General features: G+C 34.0%; 1 protein-coding gene across 2 annotated transcripts in view; it reads left to right on the plus strand.

Moving 5' to 3' along the window:
- Positions 1–16,389, plus strand: part of LOC102805392 (alpha-2,8-sialyltransferase 8B-like) — a 158,697-nt gene that overhangs the window by 138,510 nt on the left and 3,798 nt on the right. The window lies entirely within an intron of this gene.

A 16,389-nucleotide genomic window follows, 5' to 3' on the forward strand; every position in this document is an offset into this window, starting at 1 on the left:
ATGCTACTAGTTCTATAATTGAGGCAATTTGACATGAGATATGACTAAAATATCAGATGACTATATATGGCCATGTTACTTAATTAATATGCATGACAGTAATACGTCAGGCACCATTGCAGATGAGGACATGCTACTAGTGCTTTAATTGAGGCATTCGACATGAGATATGACTAAAATACCAGATGACTATATATGGCAATGTGACTTAATTAATATGCATGACAATAATATGTCAGGCACCATTGCAGATGAGGAATGCTACTAGTGCTATAATTGAGGTATTTGACATGAGATATGACTAAAATACCAGATGACTATATATGGTCATGTGACTTAATTAATAAGCATGACAGTAATATGTCAGGCACCGTTGCAGATGAGGAATGCTACTAGTGCTATAATTGAGGCATTTGACATGAGATATGACTAAAATATCAGATGACTATATATGGCAATGTGACTTAATTAATATGCATGACAGTAATATGTCAGGCATCATTGCAGATGAGGAATGCTACTAGTGCTATAATTGAGGTATTTGACATGAGATATGACTAAAATACCAGATGACTATATATGGTCATGTGACTTAATTAATAAGCATGACAGTAATATGTCAGGCACCGTTGCAGATGAGGAATGCTACTAGTGCTATAATTGAGGCATTTGACATGAGATATGACTAAAATATCAGATGACTATATATGGCAATGTGACTTAATTAATATGCATGACAGTAATATGTCAGGCATCATTGCAGATGAGGAATGCTACTAGTGCTATAATTGAGGTATTTGACATGAGATATGACTAAAATACCAGATGACTATATATGGTCATGTGACTTAATTAATAAGCGTGACAGTAATAAGCCAGGCATCATTGCAGATGAAAAATGCTACTAGTGCTATAATTGAGGTATTTGACATGAGATATGACTAAAATATCAGATGACTATATATGGTCATGTGACTTAATTAATATGCATGACAGTAATACGTCAGGCACCATTGCAGATGAGGAATGCTACTAGTGCTATAATTGAGGCAATTTGACATGAGATATGACTAAAATATCAGATGACTATATATGGCCATGTTACTTAATTAATATGCATGACAGTAATACGCCAGGCACCATTGCAGATGAGGAATGCTACTAGTGCTATAATTGAGGTATTCGACATGAGATATGACTAAAATACCAGATGACTATATATGGTCATGTGACTTAATTAATAAGCGTGACAGTAATAAGCCAGGCATCATTGCAGATGAGAAATGCTACTAGTGCTATAATTGAGGTATTTGACATGAGATATGACTAAAATATCAGATGACTATATATGGTCATGTGACTTAATTAATATGCATGACAGTAATATGTCAGGCACCATTGCAGATGAGGAATGCTACTAGTGCTATAATTGAGGTATTTGACATGAGATATGACTAAAATACCAGATGACTATATATGATCATGTGACTTAATTAATAAGCGTGACAGTAATAAGCCAGGCATCATTGCAGATGAGAAATGCTACTAGTGCTATAATTGAGGTATTTGACATGAGATATGACTAAAATATCAGATGACTATATATGGTCATGTGACTTAATTAATATGCATGACAGTAATATGTCAGGCACCATTGCAGATGAGGAATGCTACTAGTGCTATAATTGAGGCAATTTGACATGAGATATGACTAAAATATCAGATGACTATATATGGCCATGTTGCTTAATTAATATGCATGACAGTAATACGTCAGGCACCATTGCAGATGAGGACATGCTGCTAGTGCTATAATTGAGGCATTCGACATGAGATATGACTAAAATACCAGATGACTATATATGGCAATGTGACTTAATTAATATGCATGACAGTAATATGTCAGGTACCATTGCAGATGAGGAATGCTACTAGTACTATAATTGAGGCAATTAGACATGAGATATGACTAAAATACCAGATGACTATATATGGCAATGTGACTTAATTAATATGCATGACAGTAATATGTCAGGCACCATTGCAGATGAGGAATGCTACTAGTGCTATAATTGAGGTATTTGACATGAGATATGACTAAAATACCAGATGACTATATATGGTCATGTGACTTAATTAATAAGCGTGACAGTAATAAGCCAGGCATCATTGCAGATGAGAAATATTACTAGTGCTATAATTGAGGTATTTGACATGAGATATGACTAAAATATCAGATGACTATATATGGTCATGTGACTTAATTAATATGCATGACAGTAATATGTCAGGCACCATTGCAGATGAGGAATGCTACTAGTGTTATAATTGAGGTATTTGACATGAGATATGACTAAAATATCAGATGACTATATATGGTCATGTGATTTAATTAATATGCATGACAGTAATATGTCAGGCACCATTGCAGATGAGGAATGCTACTAGTTCTATAATTGAGGCAATTTGACATGAGATATGACTAAAATATCAGATGACTATATATGGCCATGTTACTTAATTAATATGCATGACAGTAATACGTCAGGCACCATTGCAGATGAGGACATGCTACTAGTGCTTTAATTGAGGCATTCGACATGAGATATGACTAAAATACCAGATGACTATATATGGCAATGTGACTTAATTAATATGCATGACAATAATATGTCAGGCACCATTGCAGATGAGGAATGCTACTAGTGCTATAATTGAGGTATTTGACATGAGATATGACTAAAATACCAGATGACTATATATGGTCATGTGACTTAATTAATAAGCATGACAGTAATATGTCAGGCACCGTTGCAGATGAGGAATGCTACTAGTGCTATAATTGAGGTATTTGACATGAGATATGACTAAAATACCAGATGACTATATATGGTCATGTGACTTAATTAATAAGCGTGACAGTAATAAGCAAGGCATCATTGCAGATGAAAAATGCTACTAGTGCTATAATTGAGGTATTTGACATGAGATATGACTAAAATATCAGATGACTATATGTGGTCATGTGACTTAATTAATATGCATGACAGTAATACGTCAGGCACCATTGCAGATGAGGAATGCTACTAGTGCTATAATTGAGGCAATTTGACATGAGATATAACTAAAATATCAGATGACTATATATGGCCATGTTACTTAATTAATATGCATGACAGTAATACGTCAGGCACCATTGCAGATGAGGAATGCTACTAGTGCTATAATTGAGGTATTCGACATGAGATATGACTAAAATACCAGATGACTATATATGGTCATGTGACTTAATTAATAAGCGTGACAGTAATAAGCCAGGCATCATTGCAGATGAGAAATGCTACTAGTGCTATAATTGAGGTATTTGACATGAGATATGACTAAAATATCAGATGACTATATATGGTCATGTGACTTAATTAATATGCATGACAGTAATATGTCAGGCACCATTGCAGATGAGGAATGCTACTAGTGCTATAATTGAGGTATTTGACATGAGATATGACTAAAATACCAGATGACTATATATGATCATGTGACTTAATTAATAAGCGTGACAGTAATAAGCCAGGCATCATTGCAGATGAGAAATGCTACTACTGCTATAATTGAGGTATTTGACATGAGATATGACTACAATATCAGATGACTATATATGGTCATGTGACTTAATTAATATGCATGACAGTAATATGTCAGGCACCATTGCAGATGAGGAATGCTACTAGTGCTATAATTGAGGCAATTTGACATGAGATATGACTAAAATATCAGATGACTATATATGGCCATGTTGCTTAATTAATATGCATGACAGTAATACGTCAGGCACCATTGCAGATGAGGACATGCTGCTAGTGCTATAATTGAGGCATTCGACATGAGATATGACTAAAATACCAGATGACTATATATGGCAATGTGACTTAATTAATATGCATGACAGTAATATGTCAGGTACCATTGCAGATGAGGAATGCTACTAGTACTATAATTGAGGCAATTAGACATGAGATATGACTAAAATACCAGATGACTATATATGGCAATGTGACTTAATTAATATGCATGACAGTAATATGTCAGGCACCATTGCAGATGAGGAATGCTACTAGTGCTATAATTGAGGTATTTGACATGAGATATGACTAAAATACCAGATGACTATATATGGTCATGTGACTTAATTAATAAGCGTGACAGTAATAAGCCAGGCATCATTGCAGATGAGAAATATTACTAGTGCTATAATTGAGGTATTTGACATGAGATATGACTAAAATATCAGATGACTATATATGGTCATGTGACTTAATTAATATGCATGACAGTAATATGTCAGGCACCATTGCAGATGAGGAATGCTACTAGTGCTATAATTGAGGTATTTGACATGAGATATGACTAAAATACCAGATGACTATATATGGCAATGTGACTTAATTAATATGCATGACAGTAATATGTCAGGCACCATTACAGATGAGGAATGATACTAGTACTATAATTGGTGCATTCAACATGAGATATGACTAAAATACCAGATGACTATATATGGTCATGTGACTTAATTAATATGCATGACAGTAATATGTAATTCACCATTGCAGATGAGGAATGCTACTAGTGCTATAATTGAGGCATTTGACATGAGATATGACTAAAATACCAGATGACTATATATGGCAACGTGACTTAATTAATATGAATGACAATAATATGTCAGGCACCATTGCAGATGAGGAATGCTACTAGTGCTATAATTGAGGCATTTGACATGAGATATGACTAAAATACCAGATGACTATATATGGCAATGTGACTTAATTAATATGCATGACAGTAATATGTCAGGTACCATTGCAGATGAGGAATGCTACTAGTACTATAATTGAGGCAATTAGACATGAGATATGACTAAAATACCAGATGACTATATATGGCAATGTGACTTAATTAATATGCATGACAGTAATATGTCAGGCACCATTGCAGATGAGGAATGCTACTAGTGCTATAATTGAGGTATTTGACATGAGATATGACTAAAATACCAGATGACTATATATGGTCATGTGACTTAATTAATAAGCGTGACAGTAATAAGCCAGGCATCATTGCAGATGAGAAATATTACTAGTGCTATAATTGAGGTATTTGACATGAGATATGACTAAAATATCAGATGACTATATATGGTCATGTGACTTAATTAATATGCATGACAGTAATATGTCAGGCACCATTGCAGATGAGGAATGCTACTAGTGCTATAATTGAGGTATTTGACATGAGATATGACTAAAATACCAGATGACTATATATGGCAATGTGACTTAATTAATATGCATGACAGTAATATGTCAGGCACCATTGCAGATGAGGAATGCTACTAGTGCTATAATTGAGGTATTTGACATGAGATATGACTGAAATACCAGATGACTATATATGGTCATGTGACTTAATTAATAAGCGTGACAGTATTAAGCCAGGCATCATTGCAGATGAGAAATGCTACTAGTGCTATAATTGAGGTATTTGACATGAGATATGACTAAAATATCAGATGACTATATATGGTCATGTGACTTAATTAATATGCATGACAGTAATATGTCAGGCACCATTGCAAATGAGGAATGCTACTAGTGCTATAATTGAGGTATTTGACATGAGATATGACTAAAATATCAGATGACTATATATGGTCATGTGACTTAATTAATATGCATGACAGTAATATGTCAGGCACCATTACAGATGAGGAATGATACTAGTACTATAATTGGTGCATTCAACATGAGATATGACTAAAATATCAGATGACTATATATGGTCATGTGACTTAATTAATATGCATGACAGTAATATGTAATTCACCATTGCAGATGAGGAATGCTACTAGTGCTATAATTGAGGCATTTGACTTGAGATATGACTAAAATACCAAATGACTATATATGGTCATGTGACTTTATCAATAAGCGTGACAGTAATAAGCCAGGCATAATTGCAGATGAGAAATGCTACTAGTGCTATAATTGAGGTATTTGACATGAGATATGACTAAAATATCAGATGACTATATATGGTCATGTGACTTAATTAATATGCATGACAGTAATACGTCAGGCACCATTGCAGATGAGGAATGCTACTAGTGCTATAATTGAGGCAATTTGACATGAGATATGACTAAAATATCAGATGACTATATATGGCCATGTTACTTAATTAATATGCATGACAGTAATACGTCAGGCACCATTGAAGATGAGGACATGCTACTAGTGCTTTAATTGAGGCATTTGACATGAGATATGACTAAAATACCAGATGACTATATATGGCAACGTGACTTAATTAATATGAATGACAATAATATGTCAGGCACCATTGCAGATGAGGAATGCTACTAGTGCTATAATTGAGGTATTTGACATGAGATATGACTAAAATACCAGATGACTATATATGGTCATGTGACTTAATTAATATGCATGACAGTAATATGTCAGGCACCATTGCAGATGAGGAATGCTACTAGTGCTATAATTGAGGCAATTTGACATGAGATATGACTAAAATATCAGATGACTATATATGGTCATGTGACTTAATTAATAAGCATGACAGTAATATGTCAGGCACCGTTGCAGATGAGGAATGCTACTAGTGCTTTAATTGAGGCATTTGACATGAGATATGACTAAAATATCAGATGACTATATATGGCAATGTGACTTAATTAATATGCATGACAGTAATATGTCAGGCATCATTGCAGATGAGGAATGCTACTAGTGCTATAATTGAGGTATTTGACATGAGATATGACTAAAATATCAGATGACTATATATGGTCATGTGACTTAATTAATATGCATGACAGTAATATGTCAGGCACCATTGCAGATGAGGAATGCTACTAGTGCTATAATTGAGGTATTTGACATGAGATATGACTAAAATATCAGATGACTATATATGGTCATGTGACTTAATTAATATGCATGACAGTAATATGTCAGGCACCATTACAGATGAGGAATGATACTGGTACTATAATTGGTGCATTCAACATGAGATATGACTAAAATATCAGATGACTATATATGGTCATGTGACTTAATTAATATGCATGACAGTAATATGTAATTCACCATTGCAGATGAGGAATGCTACTAGTGCTATAATTGAGGCATTTGACTTGAGATATGACTAAAATACCAAATGACTATATATGGTCATGTGACTTTATCAATAAGCGTGACAGTAATAAGCCAGGCATCATTGCAGATGAGAAATGCTACTAGTGCTATAATTGAGGTATTTGACATGAGATATGACTAAAATATCAGATGACTATATATGGTCATGTGACTTAATTAATATGCATGACAGTAATACGTCAGGCACCATTGCAGATGAGGAATGCTACTAGTGCTATAATTGAGGCAATTTGACATGAGATATGACTAAAATATCAGATGACTATACATGGCCATGTTACTTAATTAATATGCATGACAGTAATACGTCAGGCACCATTGAAGATGAGGACATGCTACTAGTGCTTTAATTGAGGCATTTGACATGAGATATGACTAAAATACCAGATGACTATATATGGCAACGTGACTTAATTAATATGAATGACAATAATATGTCAGGCACCATTGCAGATGAGGAATGCTATTAGTGCTATAATTGAGGCAATTTGACATGAGATATGACTAAAATATCAGATGACTATATATGGTCATGTGACTTAATTAATATGCATGACAGTAATAAGTCAAGCACCATTGCAGATGAGGAATGCTACTAGTGCTATAATTGAGGCAATTTGACATGAGATATGACTAAAATATCAGATGACTATATATGGTCATGTGACTTAATTAATATGCATGACAATAATATGTCAGGCACCATTGCAGATGAGGAATGCTACTAGTGCTATAATTGAGGTATTTGACATGAGATATGACTAAAATACCAGATGACTATATATGGTCATGTGACTTAATTAATAAGCGTGACAGTATTAAGCCAGGCATTATTGCAGATGAGAAATGCTACTAGTGCTATAATTGAGGTATTTGACATGAGATATGACTAAAATATCAGATGACTATATATGGTCATGTGACTTAATTAATATGCATGACAGTAATATGTCAGGCACCATTGCAGATGAGGAATGCTACTAGTGCTATAATTGAGGTATTTGACATGAGATATGACTAAAATATCAGATGACTATATATGGTCATGTGACTTAATTAATATGCATGACAGTAATATGTCAGGCACCACTACAGATGAGGAATGATACTAGTACTATAATTGGTGCATTCAACATGAGATATGACTAAAATATCAGATGACTATATATGGTCATGTGACTTAATTAATATGCATGACAGTAATATGTAATTCACCATTGCAGATGAGGAATGCTACTAGTGCTATAATTGAGGCATTTGACTTGAGATATGACTAAAATACCAGATGACTATATATGGTCATGTGACTTAATTAATAAGCGTGACAGTAATAAGCCAGGCATCATTGCAGATGAGAAATGCTACTAGTGCTATAATTGAGGTATTTGACTTGAGATATGACTAAAATACCAAATGACTATATATGGTCATGTGACTTTATCAATAAGCGTGATAGTAATATGTCAGGCACCATTGCAGATGAGGAATGCTACTAGTGCTATAATTGAGGCAATTTGACATGAGATATGACTAAAATATCAGATGACTATATATGGTCATGTGACTTAATTAATAAGCATGACAGTAATATGTCAGGCACCGTTGCAGATGAGGAATGCTACTAGTGCTTTAATTGAGGCATTTGACATGATATATGACTAAAATATCAGATGACTATATATGGCAATGTGACTTAATTAATATGCATGACAGTAATATGTCAGGCATCATTGCAGATGAGGAATGCTACTAGTGCTATAATTGAGGTATTTGACATGAGATATGACTAAAATATCAGATGACTATATATGGTCATGTGACTTAATTAATATGCATGACAGTAATATGTCAGGCACCATTGCAGATGAGGAATGCTACTAGTGCTATAATTGAGGTATTTGACATGAGATATGACTAAAATATCAGATGACTATATATGGTCATGTGACTTAATTAATATGCATGACAGTAATATGTCAGGCACCATTACAGATGAGGAATGATACTGGTACTATAATTGGTGCATTCAACATGAGATATGACTAAAATATCAGATGACTATATATGGTCATGTGACTTAATTAATATGCATGACAGTAATATGTAATTCACCATTGCAGATGAGGAATGCTACTAGTGCTATAATTGAGGCATTTGACTTGAGATATGACTAAAATACCAAATGACTATATATGGTCATGTGACTTTATCAATAAGCGTGACAGTAATAAGCCAGGCATCATTGCAGATGAGAAATGCTACTAGTGCTATAATTGAGGTATTTGACATGAGATATGACTAAAATATCAGATGACTATATATGGTCATGTGACTTAATTAATATGCATGACAGTAATACGTCAGGCACCATTGCAGATGAGGAATGCTACTAGTGCTATAATTGAGGCAATTTGACATGAGATATGACTAAAATATCAGATGACTATACATGGCCATGTTACTTAATTAATATGCATGACAGTAATACGTCAGGCACCATTGAAGATGAGGACATGCTACTAGTGCTTTAATTGAGGCATTTGACATGAGATATGACTAAAATACCAGATGACTATATATGGCAACGTGACTTAATTAATATGAATGACAATAATATGTCAGGCACCATTGCAGATGAGGAATGCTATTAGTGCTATAATTGAGGCAATTTGACATGAGATATGACTAAAATATCAGATGACTATATATGGTCATGTGACTTAATTAATATGCATGACAGTAATAAGTCAAGCACCATTGCAGATGAGGAATGCTACTAGTGCTATAATTGAGGCAATTTGACATGAGATATGACTAAAATATCAGATGACTATATATGGTCATGTGACTTAATTAATATGCATGACAATAATATGTCAGGCACCATTGCAGATGAGGAATGCTACTAGTGCTATAATTGAGGTATTTGACATGAGATATGACTAAAATACCAGATGACTATATATGGTCATGTGACTTAATTAATAAGCGTGACAGTATTAAGCCAGGCATTATTGCAGATGAGAAATGCTACTAGTGCTATAATTGAGGTATTTGACATGAGATATGACTAAAATATCAGATGACTATATATGGTCATGTGACTTAATTAATATGCATGACAGTAATATGTCAGGCACCATTGCAGATGAGGAATGCTACTAGTGCTATAATTGAGGTATTTGACATGAGATATGACTAAAATATCAGATGACTATATATGGTCATGTGACTTAATTAATATGCATGACAGTAATATGTCAGGCACCACTACAGATGAGGAATGATACTAGTACTATAATTGGTGCATTCAACATGAGATATGACTAAAATATCAGATGACTATATATGGTCATGTGACTTAATTAATATGCATGACAGTAATATGTAATTCACCATTGCAGATGAGGAATGCTACTAGTGCTATAATTGAGGCATTTGACTTGAGATATGACTAAAATACCAGATGACTATATATGGTCATGTGACTTAATTAATAAGCGTGACAGTAATAAGCCAGGCATCATTGCAGATGAGAAATGCTACTAGTGCTATAATTGAGGTATTTGACATGAGATATGACTAAAATATCAGATGACTATATATGGTCATGTGACTTAATTAATATGCATGACAGTAATACGTCAGGCACCATTGCAGATGAGGAATGCTACTAGTGCTATAATTGAGGCAATTTGACATGAGATATGACTAAAATATCAGATGACTATATATGGCCATGTTACTTAATTAATATGCATGACAGTAATACGTCAGGCACCATTGCAGATGAGGACATGCTACTAGTGCTTTAATTGAGGCATTCGACATGAGATATGACTAAAATACCAGATGACTATATATGGCAACGTGACTTAATTAATATGCATGACAATAATATGTCAGGCACCATTGCAGATGAGGAATGCTACTAGTGCTATAATTGAGGTATTTGACATGAGATATGACTAAAATACCAGATGACTATATATGGTCATGTGACTTAATTAATATGCATGACAGTAATATGTCAGGCACCATTGCAGATGAGGAATGCTACTAGTGCTATAATTGAGGCAATTTGACATGAGATATGACTAAAATATCAGATGACTATATATGGTCATGTGACTTAATTAATAAGCATGACAGTAATATGTCAGGCACCGTTGCAGATGAGGAATGCTACTAGTGCTTTAATTGAGGCATTTGACATGAGATATGACTAAAATATCAGATGACTATATATGGCAATGTGACTTAATTAATATGCATGACAGTAATATGTCAGGCATCATTGCAGATGAGGAATGCTACTAGTGCTATAATTGAGGTATTTGACATGAGATATGACTAAAATACCAGATGACTATATATGGTCATGTGACTTAATTAATAAGCGTGACAGTAATAAGCCAGGCATCATTGCAGATGAGAAATGCTACTAGTGCTATAATTGAGGTATTTGACATGAGATATGACTAAAATATCAGATGACTATATATGGTCATGTGACTTAATTAATATGCATGACAGTAATACGTCAGGCACCATTGCAGATGAGGAATGCTACTAGTGCTATAATTGAGGCAATTTGACATGAGATATGACTAAAATATCAGACTATATATGGTCATGTGACTTAATTAATATGCATGACAGTAATATGTCAGGCACCATTGCAGATGAGGAATGCTACTAGTGCTATAATTGAGGCAATTTGACATGAGATATGACTAAAATATCAGATGACTATATATGGCCATGTTGCTTAATTAATATGCATGACAGTAATACGTCAGGCACCATTGCAGATGAGGACATGCTGCTAGTGCTATAATTGAGGCATTCGACATGAGATATGACTAAAATACCAGATGACTATATATGGCAATGTGACTTAATTAATATGCATGACAGTAATATGTCAGATACCATTGCAGATGAGGAATGCTACTAGTACTATAATTGATGCAATTAGACATGAGATATGACTAAAATACCAGATGACTATATATGGCAATGTGACTTAATTAATATGCATGACAGTAATATGTCAGGCACCATTGCAGATGAGGAATGCTACTAGTGCTATAATTGAGGTATTTGACATGAGATATGACTAAAATATCAGATGACTATATATGGTCATGTGACTTAATTAATATGCATGACAGTAATATGTCAGGCACCATTGCAGATGAGGAATGCTACTAGTGCTATAATTGAGGTATTTGACATGAGATATGACTAAAATATCAGATGACTATATATGGTCATGTGACTTAATTAATATGCATGACAGTAATATGTCAGGCACCATTACAGATGAGGAATGATACTAGTACTATAATTGGTGCATTCAGCATGAGATGTGACTAAAATATCAGATGACTATATATGGTCATGTGACTTAATTAATATGCATGACAGTAATATGTAATTCACCATTGCAGATGAGGAATGCTACTAGTGCTATAATTGAGGCATTTGACTTGAGATATGACTAAAATACCAGATGACTATATATGGTCATGTGACTTAATTAATAAGCGTGACAGTAATAAGCCAGGCATCATTGCAGATGAGAAATGCTACTAGTGCTATAATTGAGGTATTTGACATGAGATATGACTAAAATATCAGATGACTATATATGGTCATGTGACTTAATTAATATGCATGACAGTAATACGGCAGGCACCATTGCAGATGAGGAATGCTACTAGTGCTATAATTGAGGCAATTTGACATGAGATATGACTAAAATATCAGATGACTATATATGGCCATGTTACTTAATTAATATGCATGACAGTAATACGTCAGGCACCATTGCAGATGAGGACATGCTACTAGTGCTTTAATTGAGGCATTCGACATGAGATATGACTAAAATACCAGATGACTATATATGGCAACGTGACTTAATTAATATGCATGACAATAATATGTCAGGCACCATTGCAGATGAGGAATGCTACTAGTGCTATAATTGAGGTATTTGACATGAGATATGACTAAAATACCAGATGACTATATATGGTCATGTGACTTAATTAATATGCATGACAGTAATATGTCAGGCACCATTGCAGATGAGGAATGCTACTAGTGCTATAATTGAGGCAATTTGACATGAGATATGACTAAAATATCAGATGACTATATATGGTCATGTGACTTAATTAATAAGCATGACAGTAATATGTCAGGCACCGTTGCAGATGAGGAATGCTACTAGTGCTTTAATTGAGGCATTTGACATGAGATATGACTAAAATATCAGATGACTATATATGGCAATGTGACTTAATTAATATGCATGACAGTAATATGTCAGGCATCATTGCAGATGAGGAATGCTACTAGTGCTATAATTGAGGTATTTGACATGAGATATGACTAAAATACCAGATGACTATATATGGTCATGTGACTTAATTAATAAGCGTGACAGTAATAAGCCAGGCATCATTGCAGATGAGAAATGCTACTAGTGCTATAATTGAGGTATTTGACATGAGATATGACTAAAATATCAGATGACTATATATGGTCATGTGACTTAATTAATAAGCATGACAGTAATATGTCAGGCACCGTTGCAGATGAGGAATGCTACTAGTGCTTTAATTGAGGCATTTGACATGAGATATGACTAAAATATCAGATGACTATATATGGCAATGTGACTTAATTAATATGCATGACAGTAATATGTCAGGCATCATTGCAGATGAGGAATGCTACTAGTGCTATAATTGAGGTATTTGACATGAGATATGACTAAAATACCAGATGACTATATATGGTCATGTGACTTAATTAATAAGCGTGACAGTAATAAGCCAGGCATCATTGCAGATGAGAAATGCTACTAGTGCTATAATTGAGGTATTTGACATGAGATATGACTAAAATATCAGATGACTATATATGGTCATGTGACTTAATTAATATGCATGACAGTAATACGTCAGGCACCATTGCAGATGAGGAATGCTACTAGTGCTATAATTGAGGCAATTTGACATGAGATATGACTAAAATATCAGATGACTATATATGGCCATGTTACTTAATTAATATGCATGACAGTAATACGTCAGGCACCATTGCAGATGAGGACATGCTACTAGTGCTTTAATTGAGGCATTCGACATGAGATATGACTAAAATACCAGATGACTATATATGGCAATGTGACTTAATTAATATGCATGACAGTAATATGTCAGGCACCATTGCAGATGAGGAATGCTACTAGTGCTATAATTGAGGTATTTGACATGAGATATGACTAAAATACCAGATGACTATATATGGTCATGTGACTTAATTAATAAGCGTGACAGTAATAAGCCAGGCATCATTGCAGATGAGAAATGCTACTAGTGCTATAATTGAGGTATTTGACATGAGATATGACTAAAATATCAGATGACTATATATGGTCATGTGACTTAATTAATATGCATGACAGTAATATGTCAGGCACCATTGCAGATGAGGAATGCTACTAGTGCTATAATTGAGGTATTTGACATGAGATATGACTAAAATACCAGATGACTATATATGGCAATGTGACTTAATTAATATGCATGACAGTAATATGTCAGGCACCATTGCAGATGAGGAATGCTACTAGTGCTATAATTGAGGTATTTGACATGAGATATGACTAAAATACCAGATGACTATATATGGTCATGTGACTTAATTAATAAGCGTGACAGTAATAAGCCAGGCATCATTGCAGATGAGAAATGCTACTAGTGCTATAATTGAGGTATTTGACATGAGATATGACTAAAATATCAGATGACTATATATGGTCATGTGACTTAATTAATATGCATGACAGTAATACGTCAGGCACCATTGCAGATGAGGACATGCTACTAGTGCTATAATTGAGGCATTCGACATGAGATATGACTAAAATACCAGATGACTATATATGGCAATGTGACTTAATTAATATGCATGACAGTAATATGTCAGGCACCATTGCAGATGAGGAATGCTACTAGTGCTATAATTGAGGTATTTGACATGAGATATGACTAAAATACCAGATGACTATATATGGTCATGTGACTTAATTAATAAGCGTGACAGTAATAAGCCAGGCATCATTGCAGATGAGAAATGCTACTAGTGCTATAATTGAGGTATTTGACATGAGATATGACTAAAATATCAGATGACTATATATGGTCATGTGACTTAATTAATATGCATGACAGTAATATGTCAGGCACCATTGCAGATGAGGAATGCTACTAGTGCTATAATTGAGGTATTTGACATGAGATATGACTAACATATCAGATGACTATATATGGTCATGTGACTTAATTAATATGCATGACAGTAATATGTCAGGCACCATTAGAGATGAGGAATGATACTAGTACTATAATTGGTGCATTCAACATGAGATATGACTAAAATATCAGATGACTATATATGGTCATGTGACTTAATTAATATGCATGATAGTAATATGTCAGACACCATTGCAGATGAGAAATGCTATTAGTGCTATAATTGAGGCATTTGACTTGAGATATGTCTAAAATATCAGATGACTATATATGGTCATGTGACTTAATTATTATGCATGACAGTAATATGTCAGGCACCATTGCAGAGGAGGAATGCTACTAGTGCTATAATTGAGGCATTTGCCATGAGATATGACTAAAATATCAGATGACTATATATGGTCATGTGACTTAATTAATATGCATGATAGTAATATGTCAGACACCATTGCAGATGAGGAATGCTACTAGTGCTATAATTGAGGCATTTGACATGAGATATGACTAAAATATCAGATGACTATATATGGTCATGTGACTTAATTATTATGCATGACAGTAATATGTCAGGCACCATTGCAGATGAGGAATGCTACTAGTGCTATAATTAAGGCATTTGACATGAAATATGACTAAAATATCAGATGACTATATATGGTCATGTGACTTAATTAATATGCATGACAGTAATATGTCAGGCACCATTGCAGATGAGGAATGCTACTAGTGCTATAATTGAGGCATTTGACATGAGATATGACTAAAATATCAGATGAATATATGTGGTCATGTGACATGATTAATGTGCATAACTG

Source organism: Saccoglossus kowalevskii, chromosome 5, assembly GCF_978046115.1.
Source record: "Saccoglossus kowalevskii chromosome 5, keSacKowa6.1, whole genome shotgun sequence".
NCBI classification, from domain to species: domain Eukaryota; kingdom Metazoa; phylum Hemichordata; class Enteropneusta; family Harrimaniidae; genus Saccoglossus; species Saccoglossus kowalevskii.